Here is a 25286-nt window from a genome sequence, read left to right as displayed (position 1 = left end):
ACAACCACTGCATGGGGCAAAATGGTTTCAAGAAAGTGGGAGGGATTTTGGCCAAATCAAAAATAATAATAATAATAATAATAATAAGCACCATATAGTAAGTAATCCTTGAGCCTTTGGAAAAACTGGAAAAGCAGGCACATTCATTAGGGAAGAGATCGCCTCCTAAGACCTTCCAGAAAAATATATGGCTCAAGACCTCTACTGTGCTCTGACCCCGTGGTCAGGACAGAAGGGAAATATGTTTATTGTGTATCTTTCATGCAGTGGGCATTTTTCCAGCCTCTTTCAGACTATTTCCCTCATTTGCAAAATGGGGTTTCTAATAGTACATATATGATGGGGTTAGTACAAAGCATGAAATGGGATAGCATAGGGAAAGCATTTAGCACAGAGCAGCGACTATGGCAAGCACTGTATTCACATTTGCTACTACATTCAACATTGTACTCTGATCATACAGGTCAGCCAAGGTAACCAGAGCTGGAATTTGAAAGCTGATCGGTGGCCACCAAAATTTGCATCCAGCCCAGGACATTATATGGCTTCCAAGTTGGTGTCTGAAATCAGAGAGGGCCAAGTCCTAGTGTCTTCTCTACCAAATTCTGGCTGTATGGATTTTGGACATTTTGCATTCATTCTTTAAACCTCCCTTTCCTTATCTCTGGTGTAAGAATAATAATATCTCTCTTGCAGAGTGAATGTAAATATGAGAAGAGATTGTGCTCAGAGAAACCCTTTATTACTTAGGGACAAGGTTCTGAATGGCTGAATTATTTCATCCCTGGGGATTGCGCATAGATTCTCTTCAAATCCTCTGAGGTCAAGGCTGTTGCCACTGTCTTCACTAAGCTGCGGTTCAAGCCACTGATGGTTGTTCATTCCCAGCTGCAGTGCTGTTTATTATGCACTTCATGAGGCCCAGCTGTCTTGGCATTTGTAACAGGGTCCCCTTTTGCTTTCAAAAGTATTCTAGTTTATGTGATAAATTGTTAGGTCACCCTAGTTAGTGCTCATGTGCTGAGCACACACTCTACTAGCTAAAAGGTCAGGAGAAAACTTATGTATTATATATACTGTTCAGTAATGAAACATGTGGAGAGGGGTGTGTGTGAAGAGGGAGAGAGGTGGGGGGAGAGAGAGAGAGAGAGATTTTCTGAGACAACAAGGGCTAGCACATCTGAGCTGCACAGGGCTATATTAGTAGAAGTATGCATATATATGAAATGGGAGTGTCCAAATAAATGTTAGTCCTCCACTCTCTTCTTTCCAAAGACCTACATGATTTTTCAGGTGCAATCATTGTGACAGCACAATGTGGACAATCACGTGGAGTCAATTGTGAACGCTTGTGGTTAATCCTGTTATTGCTGCCTCCAGAGGAAAAAGAAATTCCCTTTGACATGTCTTGTGACTGATTCACATGTAGAAATCACACTTTTAATAATTCCAAGCCAAGCTTCTGCACAGCAAAGGAAATAATTAACAGACTAAAGAGACAACCTACAAAATGGAAGAAAATATCTGCGAACTATGCATCTGACCAGTGGTTAATACCCAGAATATATAAGAAACTCAAACAACTCAACAGCCAAAAAAAAAAAAAAAAAAATCTGATTTAAAAATTGGCAGCCAGGCACGGTGGCTCACGCCTGTAATCCCAGCACTTTGGAAGGCCGAGGTGGGTGGATCACAAGGTCAGGAGTTTGAGACCAGCCTGACCAACATGGTGAAACCTCGTCTCAACTAAAAATACAAAAATTAGCCAGGCGTGGTGGCGGGTGCCTGTAATCCCAGCTACTCAGGAGGCTGAGGCAGGAGAATCGCTTGAACCTGTGAGGCAGAGGTTGCAATGAGCTGAGAACACGCCACTGCACTCTAGCCTGGGTGACAGAGTGAGACTGTCTCAACAACAACAACAAAAAATGGCAAATACCTGAACAGACATTTCTCTAAAGAAGACATACAAATGGCTAACATGTATATGAAAAAGTGCTCAATGTCCCTAATCATCAGGGAAATGCAAATCAAAACTACAATGAGATATCACCTCGTCCCAATTACAATGGCTATCATTAAAAGACAAAAACAACAAATGCTGTCATGAACGTGGAGAAAGAGGAACTATTATATACTGTTAGTGCGGACGTAAATTAGTACAGCCATTATGAAGAACGGTGTGGAGGTTCCTCAAAAAAATTAAAAATAGAACTACCATATGATACAGCAATTCCACTACTGGATGTTCATTTAAAGGAAAGGAAGTCAGTATGTCAAAGAGATATTTGTACTCTCATGTTTATGACAGCACTATTCACAATAGCCAATTATTCAATATTCAATAGTCAACCCGAGTGTGCATCCAACAAATAAATGGTTTTTAAAAAGCTGATCTCTCTCTCTCTCTCTACACACACACACACACACACACACACACACACACACACACAGTGGAATACTATGCAGCCACAAAAAAAATAAATTATGTCATTTGTGGTTACATGGATGAACCTGGACATTCTGTAAAATGAAATAAGCCAGGTACAGAAGGACAAATACTGCATGATCTCATTAATGTGAAATCTTAAAAAAAAAAAAAAAAAGTTAATCTCATAGTAGTAAAGAGTAGAATAGTGCTTACCAGTGGCTGGAGACAGTAGGGAGCAGGCAAGAAGGGTTAGAGATTGGTCCAGGGGTACAAAGTTACAGTTAGACAGGAGAAATAAATTATGCTGTTACATTGCACAGTAGGGTAACTATGGTTAACAATATTGTATTGTATATTTTTAAAAGAGCTAAAATAATTTTGAATGTTCTCATATAAAGAGATGGTCAGGAATTCAAGACCAGCTTGGTCAATATGGTGAAACCCCGTCTCTACTAAAAATACAAAAATTAGCCAGACTTGGTGGGTGCCTGTAATCCCAGCTACTCGGGAGGCTGAGGCAGGAGAATCACTTGGACCTGGGAAGTGGAGATTGCAGGGAGCAGAGATCATGCCACTGCACTCTAGCCTGGGTAACAGAGTAAGACTCCATCTCAAAAAAAAAAAGAAAAAATGAATGTATACATGTATCAAAACATCACACCATCCTCCATACATATGTACAATTACTATGTTAATTAAAAGCAAAGTTTAAAAAAATAATTTGAAGCCAGCGGTATTGAATTTAGTAAGGCCCAAGCCTGTCTCAAGGCAGTGGGAAATTCAGGCCTCCTGATATGTGAGGCCAGGAGAGAAGCTGCAGGAAGAAACAGAGGGCTGAAGTGATACGGGAATTTTCTCGTGGTTGGCAAGGTCCTATTTCTTCTTCTTCCAGCTATTTTGAAATATACAATAGATTTTTGTAAATTATAGTTACATTACTGTGAGAGGTTCTTAATACAATAGACTATTACAGTATAATAGACTATTTTTCTGCTATGTAACGGTCTTTTTTTTAAGAGACAGGGTCTCGCTCTGTCACCCCCACTGGAGTGCAGTGGCACAATCCTATTATAGATCACTGCAACTTCAAACTCTTGGCCTCAAGTGATCCCACTGCCTTGGCCTCCCAAAGCACTGGGATTACAGGCAGGAGCCACCTATGCCTGGCCTGGAGTTCTTTAAAATATGTTTGTAGTTGAAAACAAAAACACGTTTGTAGTTGAAAATAAGTAGTTATAACATCTTCTGATGAGGTATTCAATGTATGTAAAGTAATATATAAGACAACTGCAATATAAAGAATTGAGGCTAAAGGGACCAATATGGTGGGAATGTTTCTACATTCTACTTGAAGTGGCAAAAGTATTTATTCTAACTAAACTATGCAAAGTTAAATTTTTCTATTGTAATCTCTAGGGCAACCAAAAATATACAAAGAGATATAGTCAAAATGCAATAGATCAAATGGGATACAAAAAAAGTTCCAAAAGAAGGCAGAAAAGGAAAAGGAGAGGAACAAAAAAAATTAGGGGACAACAAAACAAATGATGGAATAGTAGACTTCGAACATATCAGTAATTACATTAAATGTAAGTGGGCTAAACAAACTAATTAAAAAGTTTGTCAAAATGGAGAAAAAACACAAACCAAATATATGTTGTCAACAAGAAATTCACTTCGAATGTAAAAATATAAGTAGATTCAAAGTAAAAGTATGGACTCTGGACTTTCAGCTCAGAGGAAGACAAAGTGCAACCTCCTTCTGTCATGCAGCATCTGATTTCATCTAACACCAGCCGCCTCTTCCATGCCGTTCAGGTTCAAGCACACCAAGATCAAAGTTGTATACCTGAGGTACACTGGTGGGGAAGTCAGTGTCATGCCTGCTCTGACCCCTGAGATCAACTCCATGGATCTGTCTCCAAATAAATGTTGGTGATGACATTGCCAAGAAAGCTAGTTACTGGAAGACCCTAAGGATTACAGTGAAATGAACCATTCAGAACATGCAGGCTCAGATGGAGGTGGTACATTCTGCCTCTGCACTATCATCAAAGTTCTCCAAGAATCACTCTGAGACAGAAAGCAGCAAAAAATAAAATAAAATAAAATGAATAAATAAAAGTAAGCAGGGTGGAAATATCATTTTTGTTGCAATTGTCAGCATTTCCCAATGCAGCACTGACATTTAGCTAGAGAACTCTCTGGAACCCTTAAAGAGCTCCTGGAGACTGTCCACCAACTGGTGGACTGCACTATTGATGGCTACCACCCTCGTGGCATCACAGATGACATCGACAATGGCATAGCAGAATGTCCAGCTAGTTAACAACTGCAAAGGAAAATATTTAAATGAAGGATCATTTGACAACCAAAAAAAAAAAAAAACAGTAAAGTGATGAAACAAGATACACCAATGTAACATTGACCAAAAGAAAGCTGGAGTAGCTATATTAATATCAAATAAACCATCCAGAGCAAAGAAGACAGAGATAAAGAGGGACATTACACATGATAAAAGGTCAATTCACTAAGAAGACATAACAATCCTAAATGCGTATGAACCTAATAACAAAGCTTCAAAATGCGTGGACCAAAACCTGACAAAACTAAAAAGAGAAATAGACAAAACTGCAATTATAGTTGGAATCTCCAATACTTCTCTGTCTTTGATTGACTGATAGGGCAAACAGAAAATTCAGGAATATTACCATTTTGGACTGGATAATTATGGAGAGAGCTGTGGGGTAAGGCTGTTCTGTGTATTGCAGGATGCTTAGCAGCATCTCTGTTTCTAACTACCAGATGCCACCAGCATCTCCTCCTAAGCTGTGATTATCAAAAAGGTCTCCAGATACTGACAAATGTCCTGGGGGAAAATCATTCTCAGTTGAGAACCACTGCTACAGAAGAACAGAACATCACCAATTAACTGGATCTAACTGACATTTATGGAATAATTCACCCAAAACAGGAGAATAAACATTTTTTTAGTGCACATTGAACACATACCAAGATAGACCATATCCGAGTTATAAAACAAACCTGAAAAAAAATTAAAATTGAGATAATACAAAAAACTGTTCTCTGATTATAATGGAATTAGACCAAAAATCAATGACAGAATAGTAACAGGAAAGTCTCCAAACAGAGGTTAAACAACATTCTTCGAAATAATTCATATATCAAAAAGAAAGTCTCAAGAAAAATGAGAAAACATGTTCAACAGAACAAAAATGAAAACATAAGATATCAAAATTTGAGGAGTGCACCTTCAGTAGTAATGAGAGAAAAATTTGCAGCATTAAATGTGTGTATTATAAAAGAAGAAAGGTTTCAAATAAATCATCTAACCTTTCACCCAGAAAAAAAAGAGCAAAATAAACCCAAAGCAAACAGAAGGAAAGAGATAATAAACAGCAGAAATCAATATAACTGAAAACAGAAACACAATGGAGCTAATCAACAAAGGCAAAAGCTGGTTCTTTAAAACGATTAGTAAATTTGGCTGGGCAGAGTGGCTCATGCCTATAATTCCAGCACCTTGGAAGGCCAAAGCAGGAGGATCACTTGAGCCCTGGAGTTCCAGATGAGCCTGGGCACCATAGGAGACACCATCTCTACAAAAAATTTAAAAATTAGTCAGGCATAGTGGCACACACCTGTAGTCCCAGCTACTCAGGAGGCTGAAGTGGAAGAATCACTCAAGCCAGAGAAGTCGAGGCTGCAGTGAGCTATGATAGAGTCACTGCACTCCAGCCTCGGTGACAGAGCAAAACTCTATTTCAAAAAAATTTAAATTTAAATTTAAAAATTTGTAACTTTGATACACCTCTAGAAAGACTGACAGAGGAAAGACAGAACACACAAATTACTAATCTCGTGAATGAAAGAGGCGCTAACGTTACAGAGCGTGAAGACATTAAAAGGGTAAGAGACTACTACAAACCATGCTATGTACATAAATTTGATAAAGCAGATTAAATGGGCCAATTTCTCAAAAACCATAGACTAGCAAAACTTACTGAAGACGAAATGGTAATCCGAATGATAATCCTAACTATTAAGGGAATTGAATTTGTAGTAAAAATCTTCCCCCAAAAAGGAATCTTCAAACCAGACAGTTTCACCATGGGAACACATGTTTAAAAAAAAAAAAAATTCTATACAATCTCTTCTAGAAAACAGATGAAGAGATAAACAGTTCCCAATTTATTCTATGAGGCCAGCATTACTTTCATACCAAAACCAAAGACAGTCCAAGACAAGAAAAATACAGGCCAATATGCCTCATGAATATACGTGCAAAACTTTTCAATAAAATATTAGAAAATCAAATCCAGCAACAGACAAAAAGAATAATACACCATAGGCTTTATCCTAGGAGACAAATTGATGAAGAGAAAACATTTAATAAAAGTTATGTCCATTCACAATAAAAACTCTCAGCAAACTTGAAACAAAAGGAAACTAAGCTTGATAAAGGACATTTTAAAAATAAAATAAAACCTGGCCAAGCATAATGGCTCATGCCTGTCATCACAGCACTTTGGGAGGCAGAGGTGGGAGGATCGCTTGAGGCCAGGAATTTGAAACCAGCCTAAGCAACATAGTGAGAGCCCCATCTCTGCAAACAATTTTAAAATTAACATCATGTTATACTTAATGGTAAAAGACAAAACGCCTTCCTCCTAATATCTGAAACAAAGGAACACTCTCACCACTCTTATTTAGAACTATACTAGCCAGTGCAATGAAGCAGGAAAAATTAATAAGAGGCATACAGATTGGAGAGGAAGAAATAAAACTGTCTTTATTTGTAGAGAACATAATTGCTTGCATTAAAAAAAGTATTTTTAAAATATCTTGAACCAATTTAATATGTGGGTTTAACATTCATGAATATATGAATGTGCACAATTTAATCAATCATATTTCTATTTACCAGAAATGAATAAATAGAAATCAAAATTTTTTTACAATACCATTTACAATAGTTCTCCAAAATAAAAAACCTTGCTATAAATCTAGCAAAATACATATAGGATCTGTATAGTGAAAATTACAAAATGCTTATGAAATATCCTAAAGGCCTAAGTAATTGAAGAATAACAAGTTCACTAATTGGACATTCAACATAGTAATGATGTCAAATCCATAAAAATTGACCTATTTTTATGGTCAATTTTCATAAAAATAGGTCAATTTTCATAAAATGGGTCAATTTTCAATTCTAACCTCTGGCAGAAATTTTTGTAGATAAGGTTATTCCAAAATATATATAGAAAGGCAAAATAACTATAATAACCAAAACAATTATTTTTAAAAAGAAAATAAAATTGAAAGAATCACACTATCCAATTTTAACACTTACTATAAAGCTATAGTATTTTATACAGCAATGTAATGGCAATGGGATAGACATATAAATTAATGGGAGAGATGAGAGAGCACAAAAATAGACCCACACAAATAATGGTCAATGGATTTTTGACAATAGCACAAATGCAATTCAGTGGAGAAAAGATGGTCTTTTTAAAATGATGTTGAATAATGAGCTTTGACCTAAACCTCATATCTTATATAGACTACACATCTAAAAGTCAAATATGAAACTAAAATGTTTGGAATAAATCATAGGAAAAAATATTTCGTGTCCTAGGGTTAGGCAAATAGTTCATACACTTGACACCAAATGCAAAATCTATAAAATATAAGATTGATAAATTGGGGTTCATCAAACTTTAAGATTTTTGTTTTGTCAAAGACACTGTCAAGAAAAAATAATAAGACAAGGTAAAGACTTGGAGAAAATATTTGCAAATCTACCTGACAACAGACTTGTATTCAGAATATGTAAAGAACCCTCATAATTTGACAATAAAAAAACAAACTATTAAAAAGTGGGCAAAAATCTTAGATGGATACTTCATCAAAGAGTATGAATAGATAGCAAATAAGCACATTAAAGGATGTTCAAAATCATTAGCATTACGGTCCTGGAGATCACATAAGTAATTTAATCAGCCTTTGTGTGAATGAATCTATTAGATTCCTTCCCAAGAGCTCATTTTCACAGGGAAGGAAATGGAGCATGATTAAATGGAAGAAACAAATTAAAAAAAAAAAAAAAAAAAAAAAAAAAAAACGAAGGGTGGGCAGGGCCAAGATGGCTGACTAGCAGTGGTCAGAGGCTCCCACTGAGAAGAACCAAAACAGCATGAGAATCCTGCACTGGCAAGCAAGGTATCCATATTCTATCATCAGGACTGACTAGGTGGTTGGCATGACCCACAGAGAAAAATGAAAAGCAAGGTGGTGTGTTGGCCCACCTGAGAGCCACACAGGGCAAGGGGAGTCCTCACCCCCAGCCAAGGGAGGTGGTGAGTGAGCATGCTACCCAGCCTGGGAAACTGTGCTTTTTCCACAGATCTGTGCAACCTCAAATCAGAAGATCCCACTTGAGAGCCCATGCCACCAGGGCCATGGGTCCCAATCACAGAGCCGCACAGGTTCTCAACAGCCACTCAGCTGGAATCTACCTAAGACTACCAAGTTCCCTGGAGGAGGGTTGGCAGCCATCGCTGCAGCTGCTAGCTGCCTAAGACACTGAACTCCCAGGGTTGGGGAGAAGGGCGGCAGCCATCACTATAGCCCCAGTGATTTTTCCCTGCTGGAGCTGAGGAGACTGGATGGCTTGGTCCCAAGAGGTACTCCCCACAGCACAGCACACTGGCTGTTGCAGACCATGACCCGACTGCCTCCTCAGGCTGGACCCTGACACATTCCTCCTCACTGGGCAGGGCCTCCCTGCAGGAACTCCAGGAACTCCAGCAACTCTAGCCAGGGTCTTAGGGACAGAGCTCTGATCTCCCTGGGCCTGAGCCTCTAGAAGGAGAGGTGGCCATGGTCTCCACAGACCAGCAGACTTAATCTTTCCTTCTGCTAGTTCTGAGGAATCCAGGCAGCTCAGATAAGTGAGTTTCTCCCCTAATGCAGCACTATCCCTCCACCAAGGGACAGCCAAAGTGCTTTGTTAAATGGGTCCTGGTTCCCATGCCCCCCAGCTGGGTGAGACCCCATAACAGGGGTTGCCAGACACCCTATACAGGAGCATTCCTACTGGCATCAGGTTGGTGCCTCTCAAGATCAGAGATCCCAGAGAAAAGGCAAGCACCCATCTTTGCTGTTCTCCAGTCTCCTTGGGTGACATCTCCAGGTGTGGGAGATACCCAGATGAATAGGGCCTGAAATGAACCCCCAGGCAAACTGCAGCAGCCCTATAGAAGAGGGACCTGACTACTGAAAGAAAAACAAACAAGCAGAAAGCAACAACAACAGCATCAACAAAAATCATCCCCACAAAAATCTCATCCAAAGGTCAGCAGCCTCAAAGATCGAAACTAGACAAACTCATGAAGATGAGAAAGAACCAATGCTAAAACAATGAAAATTCAAAAGGCCAGATCATTCTCCTCGAAATGATTGCAACATCTCTCCAGCAAGAGCACAGAACTGGATGGAGGATGAGATAGATGAATTGACAGAAGTAGATTTCAGAAGGTGGGTAATAACAAACTTGGCTGAGGTAAAGGAACATGTTTTAACCCAATGCAAAGAAGGTAAAAACCCATGATAAGAGGCTACAGGAACTGCCAACTAGAATAGCCAGTTCAGAGAGGAACATAAATGACCTGATGGAGCTGAAAAACACAGCACTGAGAACTTTGTGATGCAAACACAAGTATCAAAAGCTGAATCAATCAAGTGGAAGAAAGAATGTCAGATATTGAAGACTATTTTACTGAATTAAGGCAGGCAGACAAGATTAGAGAAAAAAGAATGAAAAGGAATGAACAAAACCTCTGACAACTATGGGACTATGTAAAAAGACCAAACCTATGACTGATTGGAGTATCTGAAAGAGATGGGGAGAATGGGACCAAGTTGGAAAACACACTTCATGATATCATCCAGGAAAACTTTCCCAACCTAGCAAGACAAGCAAACACTCAAATTCAGGAAATACAGGGAACCCCAGTAGGATACTCCATGAGAAGATCAACCCCAAGATACATAATTATCAGATTCTCCAAGTTTGAAATGCAGGAAAAAATGTTAAGGGCAGCAAAAGAGAAAGGCCAAGTCACCTACAAAGGGAAGCCCATCAGACTACCAACAGTGGACCTCTCAGAAGAAACCCTACAAGCCAGAAGAGAGGGCTGATATTCAACACTCTTAAAGAAAAAAAATTTCAACCCAGAATTTCATATCCAGCCAAACTAAGCTTCATAAACAAAGGAGAAATAAAATACTTTTTAGACAAGCAAATGCTGAGTGAATTTGTCACCACTAGGCCTGCTTTGCAAGAGCTCCTGAAGGAAGCACTAAATAATGGAAAGGAAAAACTGGTACCTGCCACTGCAAAAACACACTGAAATACAAAGACCAATGGCACAGTGAAGAAACTGCATCAACTAGTGTGCAAAATAACTACTAGTATCATGATGATAGGATCACATTCACACATAACATTAACCTTAAGTAAAAATGGGATAAATGCCCCAATTAAAAGACAGACTGGCAAACTGAATAAAGAGTCAAGACCCATCAGTGTGCTGTATTCAAGAGACCCATCTCATGTACAAAGACATACACAGGCTCAAAATAAAGGGATGGAAAGAAATTTACCAAGCAAATGAAAAGCAGGAAAATGCAGAAGTTGCAATCCTAGTTTCTGACAAAACAGACTTTAAACCAACAAAGATCAAAAAACACAAAGAAGGGCATTACATAATGGTAAAGAAATCAATTCAACAAGAAGAGCTAACCATCCTAAATACATATGCACCCAATGCAGGAGAAAGGAGAACCCAGATTCATAAAACAAGTTCTTAGAAATCTACAGAGACTTAGACTCCCACATGGTAATAGTGGGAGACTTTAATACCCCACTGTCACTATTAGATCATCAAGACAAAAAATTAACAAAGATATTCAGGACTTGAACTCAGCTCTTGACAAGTAAACCTAATAGATATCTACAGAACACTACACCCCAAAACAACAGAATATACATTCTTCTCAGTGCCACATGGCACTTACTCTATAATTGATCAAATAACAGGACGTAAAACATTCCTCAGCAAATGTAAAAGAACTGAAATCACAACAAGCAGTCACTCAGACCACAGTGCAATCAAATTAGAACTCCAGATTAATAAACTCACTCAAAACCACACAACTATATGGATATTGAACAACCTGCTCCTGAATGACTCCTGGGTAAATAATGAAATTAAAGCAGAAATCAGGAAGTGCTTTGAAATCAATGAGAACAAAGAGATAGCCGGGCGCGGTGGCTCAAGCCTGTAATCCCAGCACTTTGGGAGGCTGAGGCGGGTGGATCACGAGGTCAGGAGATCGAGACCATCCTGGCTAACATGGTGAAACTCTGTCTCTACTAAAAATACAAAAAATTAGCCGGGCATGGTGGCGGGCGCCTGTAGTCCCAGCTACTCGAAGGCTGAGGCGGGAGAATGGCATGAACCCGGGAGGCGGAGCTTGCAGTGAGCCAAGATCGCGCCACTGCACTCCAGCCTGGGCGACACAGCGAGACTCCGTCTCAAAAAAAAAAGAGAGAGAACAAAAAGACAATGTACCAAAATCTCCTGGATGCAGCTAAAGCAATGTTAAGAGGGATATTTATAGCACTAAATGCCCACATCAGAAAGTTACAAAGATCCCAAATTGGTACCCTAACAGCACAACTCAAAGAACTAGAGAAGCAAGAGCAAACAAATCCAAAAGCTAGCAGGAGACAAGAAATAACTATGATCTGAGCAGAACTGAGATAGACACACACAAAAAAAATCCTTCCAAAATTCAACGAATCTAGGAGCTTGTGTTTTGAAAAAAATAATAAAATAGACCACTAGCTAGACTAATAAGAAAGAATCAAATAGATACAATAAAAAATGATAAAGGGGATATCACCACTGACCCCACAGATACACAAAAAACCATCAGAGAATACAATAGCATACCTCTATGCAAATAAACTAGAACATCTAGAAGGAATGGATAAACTCCTGGACATATACACCCTCCCAAGACTAAACCAGGAAGAAGTTGAATCCTTGAATAGACCAATAACAAGTTCTGAAATTGAGGCAGTAATAAATAGCCTACCAACCAAAAAAAGCCCAGGACCAGACAGATTCACAGCCGAATTCTACCAGAGGTACAAAGAGGAGCCAGTACCATTCCTTCTGAAACTATTTCAAAAAATCAAAAAGGAGAGACTTCTCCCTAACTCATTTTATGAGGCCAGAATCATTCTGATACCAAAATCTGGCAGAGATATAACAAAAAATGGAAACTTTAGGCCAATATCTCTGATGACCATCGATGAGAAATCCTCGATAAAATACTAGCAAACTGAATCCAGCAGCACATCAAAAAGCTTATCCACCATGATCAAGTGGGCATTCTCCCTGGGATGCAAGGCTGGTTCAACACGCACAAATCAAGAAACATAATTCATCACATAAACAGAACTAATGACAAAAAAAAAAATGATTATCTCAATATATACAGAAAAGGCCTACAATAGGCCGGGCGCAGTGGCTCAAGTCTTTAATCCCAGCATTTTGGGAGGCTGAGACGGGCGGATCACTAGGTCAGGAGATCTAGACCATCCTGGCTAACACGGTGAAACCCCGTCTCTACTAAAAAATACAAAAACTAGCTGGGCGAGGTGGCGGGTGCCTGTAGTCCCAGCGACTCGGGAAGCTGAGGCAGGAGAATGGCGTAAACCTGGGAGGCGGAGCTTGCAGCGAGCTGAGATCCGGCCACTGCACTCCAGCCTGGGCGACAGAGAGAGACTCCATCTCAAAAAAAAAAAAAAAAAAAAAAAAAAAAAAGAAAAGGCCTACAATAAAATTCAATATTCCTTCATGTTAAAAACCTTCAATAAACTAGGTATTGGTGGAACATATCTCAAAATAGTAAAACTCATGTATGACAAACCCATAGCCAATATCATACTGAATGGGCAAAGGCTGGAAGCATTCCCTTTGAAAACCAGCACAAGAAAAGGATACCCTTTCTCACCACTCCTATTCAACATAGTATTGGAAGTTCTAGCCAGAGTAATCAGGCCAGTGAAAGAAAAAAAGCCTATTCAAATAGGAAGAGAGGAAGTCACACTGTCTCTGTTTGCAGAAGACATGATCCTATATCTAGAGAACCCCATCGTCTCAGCCCAAACGCTCCTTAAGCTGATAAGCAACTTCAGCAAAGTCTCAGGATACAAAAATCAGTGTGCAAAAATCACAAGCATTCCTACACACCAACAATAGATAAGCAGAGAGTGAAATCATGAATAAATGTCTACTCACAATTGCTACAAAGAGAATAAAATACCTAGGAATACAGCTAACAAGGGATGTGAAAGACCTCTTCAAGGAGAACTACAAACCACTGCTAAAGAAAATAAGAGAAACACAAACAAATGGAAAAACATTGCATCCTCTTGGCTAGGAAGAATCACTATCATGAAAATGGTCATACTGCCCAAAGTAATTTATAGATTCAATGTTATTCCCATCAAACTACCATTGACATTCTTCACAGAATTAGAAAAAACTACTTTAAAATTTATGTGGAACCAGAAAAGAACCCATATAGAAAGACAATCCTAGCCAAAAAGAACAAAGCTGGAGGCATCATGATACCTGACTTAAAACTATACTACAAGGCTACAGTAACCAAAACACCATGGTACTGGTACTAACACAGATATATGGACCAATAGCACAGAATGGAGATCTCAGAAATAAGACCACACATCTACAACCATCTGATCTTCGACAAACTTGACAAAAACAAGCAATAGAGAAAGGATCCCCTATTTTAATAAATGCTACTGGGAAAACTGGCTAGCCATATGCAGAAAACTAAAACTAGGCCCCTTCCTTACACCTTATATGAAAATTAACTCAAGATGGATTAAAGACTTAAATGTAAAACCCAAAACCATAAAGATCCTAGCAGAAAATCTAGGCAATACCATTCAGGACATAGGGATGGGCAAAGATTTTATGATGAAATCACCAAAAGTGATTGCAACAAAAGGAAAAACTGACAAATGGAATCTAACTAAAGAACTTCTGCATAGCAAAAGAAACTATCATCAGAGTGAAGAGACAACTTACAGAATGGGAGAAAATTTTTGTAATCTACTATCTGACAAAGGTCTAATATCCAGAATTTACAAGGAACTTAAATTTACAAGAAAAAAACAAACAACCCCATCAAAAAGTAGGCAAAGGACATGAACAGACATTTCTAAAAAGAAGACATTTATGCCACCAACAAACATGAAAAAAAGCTCAACATCATTGATCATTAGAGAAATGCAAATGAAAACCACAACAAGATACCATCTCACGCCAGTCACAATGGCAATTATTAAAAAGTCAAGAAACAACAGATGCTGGCAAGGCTGTGGAGAAATGGAATGCTTTTATACTGTTGGTGGGAATGTAAATTAGTTCAACCATTGTGGAAGACGGTGTGGTGATTCCTCAAGAATTTAGAACCAGAAATACCATTTGACCCAGCAATCCATTACTGGATATATACCCAAAGGAATATAAATCATTCTATTATAAAGATACATGCACACATATGTTGATTGCAGCACTATTCACGATAGCAAAGACATGAAATCAACCCAAATGCCCATCAATGATAGACTGGATTAAGAAAATGTGGTGCATATACACCATGGAATACTATGCAGCTATAAAAAGGAATGAGATCATGCCCTTTGCAGGGACATGGATGAAGCTAGAGGCCATCATCCTCAGCAAACTAAAACAGGAACAGAAAACCAAACAATGCATATTCTCACTCACAAGTGGGAGCTGAACAATGAGAACACATGGACACAAGGAGGGGAACAACACACACCAGGGCCTGTTGGGGGGACAGTGGGAGGGAGAACAACAAGATAAATAGCTAATGCATGCAGGGCTTAATAGCTAGGTGATGGACTGACAGGTGCAGCAAACCACCATGGCATATGTTTACCTAGGTAACAAACCTGCACGTTCTGCACATGTATCCTGGAACTTAAAATAAAGTAAAATTTTTTAAAAAAACGTTAATTTAACTTTGCCATAATTAACTCCTTGCTTGGGTGATTTCTAAATCTCAGAAATTACCACTAAAGCATTTATCCATGTAACCAAACACAACCTGTTTCCAAAAATCCAACAAAAATAATAATTTTAAAATATTTTAAACTTAAAACAAAAGAAAGGAAGGAATACTTTGACAGTAAAACTCATCTGCTTCCCAACTTCTTCAAAGGAGGCAATAATGTAGAGTAGGAAAAGCATGGATGATGGCGTTGACATGGGATTTTAAATCCACCTCCAATATGGTTCCAGGTCTTGAAGAACTCACAGTCCACTAAAAGACAGACACACTAACAGATTGATAATTACATAGGCCTTCCTATGTGCCAGGCATTTTGATAGTTTGTAAACAGGTAGAGGGTGGCCTGCAGTCAGCACAGCCACGGGGGACGAGAGGCCCTAATATACAGGTTGTGCCATGGCTATGTCTAGTGTCAGATTGCTTGCCAGTGTCTTAAGAAAGCCAGATGCCTGGCTTGGACTCTTGGGTGTGCTCCAAGGGACACTTTCACACAAACTCTGTACTCCTGGACTCAATACTTATATTTTTTCTAGTACTAAGTTAAATGCATCAAATTATAAAACCCTTTTCCATAATATTTTCTCACTGAGACTCCCAGGACTTGTAATATCTCCAGAACATATTTTTCCATTTTCTATAGGACTCAAAAGTAATATAAGCTCTAAAAAAATCCAATGAAAAGTCTCTGTAAGAAGTGGAAGATGAAGAGGACTCTGATGAAGAAGGTGATTGTTAAGGAGATGAGTGAGCAGGAAGAGGAGCTTGAGGATGAGCCTACTATGGTCAAAGATTATAAAGACCTGGAAAAAGTAGTGCAATCTTTTCAGTACAATGTTTTCCTGAGCAGAGGCCTCGATGTTGGGAGAAACAATGTGGAAGATAGATTCTACAAAGATGAACTCAGGCTGAATGGGGGAAAACTGCAGAAGCAAAGCAAAATGGTCAAAGTGGGAGACACATTGGATCTTCTCATTGGAGAGCATAAAGAAGCAGGAACAGAGACAGTGAAACAGATTCTCCTAAAAAAAAAAAAAAAGACGTTTGAAGACAAGACTGAAAGTGAAAAATATAGAGCAGTGTTACGTGATGGTGAAAAAACTTGAAAGTTGCCTAAGAAGAGTATGTCTAAATAGATGAATTGCTTTATAGTGAGAAATAAAGAGACTGCGTAAACATTGTGCCTTAATCTTCATAACAAACCTCTGAAATGACAATAATACTCAGCATTTACTGAGTACTTGCTATGTGCCAAGCACTAGTCTAACCATGTGTCATGTCTAATGCCATTTAATTATCATGATTACCTTGTAAGATAGGTACTGCTAGTATCCTTGTCTCACAGATGAGAAAATCAAGCCTTGGAGAAGTGACTTCCCAATGTTAAACAATTAGGAAGCCACAACATTGGAAATCAAATTTTCCTGAATCTTGACACTGCCATGACCACTATGATCAAGGGAAGCACAGGCTGCAGTGGGAGTACAGAGGAAGAGTGCTTTACCTAGTCTTAGCCTAGTGACAAGAAAACGTTTCCTATAAGGAAGTCTTAGCTGAGACCTGAGAACAAATAGGAGTCAGAAGGCAAAGAAGGTAAAGGCATGTACAAAGACCTGGACAGGTCCCAGGAATTCTGAGTAGTTTGGTCTGATTGGAGTATAAGAGGAAAAATCAAGACAGGAGACCAGAGGTCAGGTCAGGAAAAGTTTTGCTGTGTGTTGTATTCATCAGAACTCTTGTGGTTTCAAGAAACAAGTCTGTAGAGCTACCCTACAGAGAATCAGAAATGTACTGGTTCAAGTAGCCCAACTATGGGAACCATGAAGTTAGATTGGTCTCCCTCTCTATCCTAGTTTTTTCTGTATGGGCTTTATTTTCTCAAACCACCTTCCTCCACAAGACAGAAATTAACACTAATATTATCACCTTCAGGATTGCCTTTCATAGTAGCCACAAAGATTCTTTTCTCTGAAGTATAATGTTTAATTTCCAAACATTTCGGGATTCTTCTAGATATGCCTCTTGTTGTTAATCAATAACTTATTGAACTGTGATCAGAGAATGTATTTATACTTAAGGTATAATTCCTTTGAAGTTTTTTAAGACTGACTTTATGGTTCAGCATATGACCAATTTTGCTAAATGTTTCATGTGGACTTTAAAAGAATATACATTCTTTTATTTGGGGATGCAGAGGTGAATAAAGGCAAATGTGATCAGATTTGTTTATTATACCGCTCAAATGTTCTGCTCACTCATGGATTTTTTTGTCCATTTATTCTGTCAGTAACTACAGTGAATGTGTTAAAATCTCCCACTATAACTGTGAACTAATTTATCCTTTTATTTATGTTAACTTTTGCTTTGTATACTTGAAGCTACATAATTAAGCAGGTACAAATGTAGAATTATTTCTGGTAGGTAAACCCTTTTTAACATGATGAACTGTCCCTCTATCTCTACAACTGCTTTTTGTCTTAAAGTCTGTTTTATGTGGTATTAGTATAGCTGTGTTAGCTTTCTTTTGGTTAATGTTTGTATGGTAAACAGTCTTTCATCTTTTAACTTCATCTTTTATCTCTCTGCATCCCTATGTGTGAGATCTTCTCCTTGCAAGCAGCATAAAATTGGACTTTATCCAGTCTGAAAATCTTTATCGTTTGATTGAATTATGTGGTCCATTTACATTATATAATTATTAATATATTTGGGTTTAATCTACCATCTTATTTTCTACTTGTTTCATCTGTATTTTTTCTTTCTTCCTTTTTCCCTTCTTTTGGATTATTTAAATATTTTTGTTACATTTTTACGACATTTGCTTTTACTTCTTTTTTATTACTTCAACCATTACTCTAGAGGTTATAATGCACATCTTTGGTTTATTATATTCTAATATAAATTAATTTTTACTTCTCAGACAAGGCAAGGCCTTAGAACAATTTAGCTACATTCACACTCTCCTACCTATGTGCTCTTACTGTCATAAATTTTAATTATATATATATAAAATAAAACCCACCACATCTTATTATAATAAAGTTTTAATAATATTAATGTAGATTCACCTAAATGTTTATCCTTTGCATTAGTCTGTATTGCTCTGTACATCACCAGGCTTCAATCTAGGATTATGTTATTCTGCCTAAAGAATAGCTCTTAGCCAGGCACAGTAGCTCACTCCTATAATCCCAGCACTTTGGGAGGCCGAGGTAGGCGGATCACTTGAGACCGGGAGTTTGAGACCAGCCTGGACAACATGGTGAAACCCCATCTCTACAAAAAGTACAAAAATTAGCCAAGTATGGTGATGTGCACCTGTAATCCCAGCTACTCGGGAGGCTGAGGTAGGAGAATCGCTTGAACCTGAGAGGTGGAGGTTGCAGTGAGCCAAGATTGCACCACTGCACACTCCAACCTGGGTGAAAAAGCAAGACTGTCTCAAAAAACAAACAAAAAAGAATAGTTCTTAGTATTTATTTTATTGTGGCTTCATTCACAACAAACTCTCGCTTTTTGTCTGGCATTGTCCTTCATTATTAAATGATATTTTTGTTAGATACAAAATCCTAGGTTGATGGTTTCTTTTCTTTTTCAACACTTTAAAGATGCCATTTCAGCTTTTATTTCTCTTAAAAAATAACTGTCCATCTTAGTGTTACTCCTTTGAAGATAATGTTTATTTGTTTTTATTCTGGGTCCCTTTATTATTTTCTCTGGCTTTCATTTTCAGCAGTTTTGTTATGTACCAAAGTGTGGTTTTACCTGAATTCATCTTGATTCGGGTTCATAGTACTTCTTGGATCAGTGGTTTGATGTCTTTTGTCAGGTTTGACAAATTAGCTGACTTTCTTTCTTCAGGTATTTATTGGCCTCATTTTCTTTTGCCTCTTTTACTGGGGTGCTAATTACATATACATCAGGCCTTGTCCCAGTGTGTCTTACGGCATTTTCTGCATTGTCCATTTTTTTCCCTCTCCATGCTTTAATTTAGGTATTTTCTATTTGATCTATTTTCCACTGTACTAATCTGCCTGTCTCTTTTTCAAGAATGTCAGCTAATTGGAATCATACAGTATGTTGCCTTCTCAGATCAGTTATTTCATTTAGTAGTATGCCTTTGCGGTCTCTCCAGGTCTTTTCATGACTTGGTAACTCATTTACTTTCATCACTGAATACTGTTCCATTGCCTGGATACACCATATTTTGTTTATCCGTTCACCTCTTGAAGACATCTTGGTTGCCTCCAAATTTGGGGAATTATGAATAAAGCTACTTTAAATATTTGTGTGCAGGTTTTTATGTGAAAATAATTTTTCAACTCATTTGGGTAAGTACCAGAGAGGACAACTGCCTGATTGTATGGTAAGAGTATGTTTAGTTTTGTAAGAGACTGCCAAACTGTCTTCCAAAGTGTTCGTACCATTTTGTATTCCCACCAGCAATGAATGAGAGTTTCTGTTGCCCCACATTAGAAAGTGTTTAAGGTTTTAGCTGTTCTAATATGTATATAGTGGTAGCTGCTTGTTTCAAACACCTGTTTTTTGTTTTGACCATAATTTTAGTTGTTTTCAGCAGAAGTATGACTAAGATAACCCTCTCCACCACACCAAAGAAGAACATGAGATTTGCTCTCTCCAATTCAAAGTTCAAAACTTCCAAGGAAAGGCTCTGATTGGCCCAAGTAGAGTCCAGTGCTTACATCTGACAAGGGAAATGAGACTTATACGATGACAACCTCAATGCAAACTACATGGTTGAATCGGTCAAAAGCATTTATTGGAAGGAAGGAAGCATTTCTAAAAAGCAGAAAGGAGTGTTGAGAACTACAATCAACAGATATCTATCACAGTGCCATGCCGAGAAGTGAAAACTTTATCACTTTACCCTTAGCCTAATAACACATCCTTAAGGCAATGCATTGGCACTGACATGGATGAAACACAGAAATAATTATTCATCTGAACATTATCTGATATTGCCAGATGGCTTTCACTATAAATAACTTATGAAGAATATTTTAAATCAGCCATGTTTTTACTATAGTATCATACACATTGTTTTCACTTACGATTTTTATATTGACATTGTTTCCATGAGTTTGTAAGCATCTTCCTTAATAATTGTGAGTATAGTTGGGAATTAAGGACACAGTCTTTGGAACCAGACTGTTGGTGTCAAATTCCAGCTCTGCCACTTGCTAGATTTATGATCTTCGGTCAGTTATTTAACTTCTCTGGGCCTCAATTTTCCCACTGAAAAGTAAAGATACTACTAATACTTACCATATTGGGTCATTATAAGGATGAGATGAGTTCATACATATAAAGTGCTTAAAACAATACATGTGTGTCCAAAGCAAATACTTACTGTTATTGTTCTATTATTACATAACCTTTTCAAAGAAACAGTCTTACATTAATTGGTGGTATTTTCATTTTCTAATATATTAATTTATACTTTTTAAAAATTATTTTAAACCGATTTCCTTAAGCTTGTCTTTTGAACTTCCTGGGGCAAATATCTAATTTATTGAATTGCCTTCTTCCTATTTAATCATGAAAGAAGTTAATGCCATTACTTTATCTCTGATGATTGCTGTTTTTTCATTATAATTTTTCATGTATAACTGAAGATTTACTTCTCTTTTTGACTCACGACTTGTTCAGTAAGATGGTTTTGGTTTGTTTTAATTTCCAAATGCTTGGTTTTCATTGTTGCTAAAATGTGTATCTTTTGAGACTAGTTTCTGGTTTTATTATGTGTAGTCCAAAACCATGGTCTTTTCTGCTCTGGGGAATGTACTACATTTTCACAATGGCCTAACATATGAACTACTTCTGTTCAAATTATCTGCACACAAAGAAAGAAGCCATGTTTTTTATAAATACAGATGTGTATACGTAACTGTTACATCATGTCCATTAGTTATGCCATTTAAATCTTCTCTGCCCTCATTTATTTTTTATGTGCCTGATTTGTCAAGAAATGAGAGAGGGGTGTTTCTATCTTACATTATTGTTAAGAAATTTCTCCTTGCATTAAAGCTATGATATTTGGCACACTGTTTCATGATGTCACATCTTCTTGTGAATTTTACTTTTATAAGTGTAAAATGAGCTATTAGTCCTATTTAGCATTTCATTATTTGAATTCTTCTTTATCTAAAATACAATTGCAAGCCCTTCTTTCCATGGTTTCTATTTGCTCTTCCCAGCTTTTCATAGTTGGACTTGTTCCTTCACTAGGTCATTGTACATTATAGGTAAGCTTTTCAATATAAGGATTTAACCCCTTAAAATTAACTCTTAGCCAGGCATGGTGGCACTGTCTATAGTCCCAGCTACTCAGAAGGCTGAGGCAGGAGAACAGCTTGAGCCCAGGAGTTCGAATCCAGCCTGGGCAAAATAGCAAGACCACATTTGTAAAAAATACATGTAAAAAAGTAATTCTTATGACAACATGTATTGTAATGTACTTGTCGCAATTTTTTGTTTCTTTGCTATTTTCTTCATTTCCTTCATTGTTTTCTACACAAACTTTTTTCTCCCAGTAATTTGGAAGGTGCACATAATTCGTTAAAATTGCATCTGTAGTTATTTCTTAATAAGTCCAAAGCATTTGAAACAACACTTATCTCTTAGCCTTGGGAGTAAAACGCACTTTAGATCTTCCTCCATGTAAAATGAGATCATCAGCACACATGTTCCTTCGCCTTCTCCTTTTCCTGCTTCTCCTTTCTCCCACCTTTATCAGTCAAACCTTAGATTAACTCAAGTCTTTATTTTCACTGATACATACTGTTCCCTGTTTTATTTCCATTTCCCGAGACACTTCCGTCAGAATTGGAAGTAGGAGAAAAATTAATATAATGTGAGTTTCTCTCTCCAGAAGGCCTCAAACAATGCTTTATCTGAAAATAATTATTTTACATACATAGGATTCAAAGGATTTGTGATGTTATGTGATAGGTTTTCATTACATCCTACGTTTAGTGTTTTTTTTCCGTGTATAAGCATACCGCCAATGAAAGACGTGATAAAAGCACTTTAAATGTCTCATTATAAATCCTGTTGTCAGTTTAAGAATGTTATTCAAAATGTAATGGTCTGGTAAGAATATAAGGTTTTCAGAAATCTGTTCTAAGAATCTCAGACACAAGCACAAAATACAGTTATACCAAGACTATTACTAGGAGCTCTATATTTAAATTTCAAATAACTGCAGTCAGAAAGCTATGAAAAGCATGAGATTCTCTTTCTTCTTACAAAAAGGAGACATTGCCTACTTTTGATTTCAAGGGAAAAAGGACAATAGAGAGGCAGAAAGGAAGCGGCAGAAAGGACAGTCAAAATTTCTCCTCCAGCTGGCTAGAAATAGATGAAGATGGAGATTCTCCAAATAAAGGAGACAAGCCCTAGGGGTGATACTGTGACATCAACTTAATGCAAGCAGGATGACTTACAAATAACCCTTCCAATGAGGTCTAGGAATCCATTTAGAAAGAAATAAGGGCTTTTAGAAAAAGTTTTTGAATTTTGCCTAGAAAGTTATGTCTTTATTTTTTTATTTTTATTATTATACTTTAAGTTCTAGGGTACATGTGCATAACGTGCAGGTTTGTTACATATGTATACTTGTGCCATGTTGGTGTGCTGCACCCATCAACTCGTCAGCACCCATCAATTCATCATTTATATCATGTATAACTCCCAATTATACATGATATAATTGGGAGGGGCAATCCCTCCCCCCTCCCCCCTCCCCATGATAGGCCCCAGTGTGTGATGTTCCCCTTCCCGAGTCCAAGTGATCTCATTGTTCAGTTCCCACCTATGAGTGAGAACATGCGGTGTTTGGTTTTCTCTTCTTGTGATAGTTTGCTAAGAATGATGGTTTCCAGCTGCATCCATGTCCCTACAAAGGACGCAAACTCATCCTTTTTTATGGCTGCATAGTATTCCATGGTGTATATGTGCCACATTTTCTTAATCCAGTCAGTCACAGATGGACGTTTGGGTTGATTCTAAGTCTTTGCTATTGTGAATAGTGCCACAATAAACATACGTGTGCATGTGTCTTTGTAGTAGAATAATTTATAATCCTTTGGGTATATACCCAGTAGTGGGATGGCTGGGTCATATGGTACATCTAGTTCTAGATCCTTGAGGAATTGCCATACTGTTTTCCATAATGGTTGAACTAGTTTACAATCCCACCAACAGTGTAAAAGTGTTCCTATTTCTCCACATGCTCTCCAACATCTGTTGTTTCCTGACTTTTTAATGATTGCCGTTCTAACTGGTGTGAGATGGTATCTCATTGTGGTTTTGATTTGCATTTCTCTGATGGCGAGTGATGATGAGCATTTTTTCATGTGTCTGTTGGCTGTATGAATGTCTTCTTTTGAGAAATGTCTGTTCATATCCTTTGCCCACTTTTTGATGGGGTTGTTTTTTTCTTGTATATTTGTTTGAGTTCTTTGTAGATTCTGGATATTAGCCCTTTGTCAGATGAGTAGATTGCAAAAATTTTCTCCCATTCTGTAGGTTGCCTCTTCACTCTGGTGGTAGTTTCTTTTGCTGTGCAGAAGCTCTTTAGTTTAATTAGATCCCATTTGTCAATTTTGGCTTTTGCTGCCGTTGCTTTTGGTGTTTTAGACATGAAGTCCTTGCCCATGCCTATGTCCTGAATGGTACTACCTAGATTTTCTTCTAGGGTTTTTATGGTATTAGGTCTAACATTTAAGTCTCTAATCCATCTTGAATTAATCTTCGTATAAGGAGTAAGGAAAGGATCCAGTTTCAGCTTTCTACTTACGGCTAGCCAATTTTCCCAGCACCATTTATTAAATAGGGAATCCTTTCCCCATTTCTTGTTTCTCTCAGGTTTGTCAAAGATCAGATGGCTGTAGATGTGTGGTATTATTTCTGAGGACTCTGTTCTGTTCCATTGGTCTATAGCTCTGTTTTGGTACCAGTACCATGCTGTTTTGGTTACTGTAGCCTTGTAGCAGAGTTTGAAGTCAGGTAGCGTGACGCCTCCAGCTTTGTCCTTTTGACTTAGGATTGTCTTGGCAATGCGGGCTCTTTTTTGGTTCCATATGAACTTTAAAGCAGTTTTTTCCAATTCTGTGAAGAAACTCATTGGTAGCTTGACGGGGATGGCATTGAATCTATAAATAACCTTGGGCAGTATGGCCATTTTCACGATATTGATTCTTCCTATCCATGAGCATGGTATGTTCTTCCATTTGTTTGTGTCCTCTTTGATTTCACTGAGCAGTGGTTTGTAGTTCTCCTTGAAGAGGTCCTTTACATCCCTTGTAAGTTGGATTCCTAGGTATTTGATTCTCTTTGAAGCAATTGTGAATGGAAGTTCATTCCTGATTTGGCTCTCTGTTTGTCTGTTACTGGTGTATAAGAATGCTTGTGATTTTTGCACATTAATTTTGTATCCTGAGACTTTGCTGAAGTTGCTTATCAGCTTAAGGAGATTTTGGGCTGAGACGATGGGGTTTTCTAAATATACAATCATGTCATCTGCAAACAGGGACAATTTGACTTCTTCTTTTCCTAATTGAATACCCTTGATTTCTTTCTATTGCCTGATTGCCCTAGCCAGAACTTC

General features: G+C 37.8%; 1 protein-coding gene and 1 pseudogene across 1 annotated transcript in view; one reads left to right on the top strand and one right to left on the bottom strand.

Annotated features, from left to right (window-relative positions):
- NSG2 (neuronal vesicle trafficking associated 2) overlaps positions 1 to 25286 on the bottom strand; it is a 139142-nt gene that overhangs the window by 61555 nt on the left and 52301 nt on the right. The gene's annotated exons all lie outside the window — the stretch shown is intronic.
- LOC104670145 lies at positions 16055 to 16791 on the top strand (annotated as a pseudogene).

The sequence above is a fragment of the Rhinopithecus roxellana genome, chromosome 3 (genome assembly GCF_007565055.1).
Source record: "Rhinopithecus roxellana isolate Shanxi Qingling chromosome 3, ASM756505v1, whole genome shotgun sequence".
Classification (NCBI taxonomy): Eukaryota; Metazoa; Chordata; class Mammalia; order Primates; family Cercopithecidae; genus Rhinopithecus; species Rhinopithecus roxellana.
The sequence above is the reverse complement of the archived record's forward strand: the minus strand, read 5'-3'. Positions and strand labels throughout refer to the sequence as shown.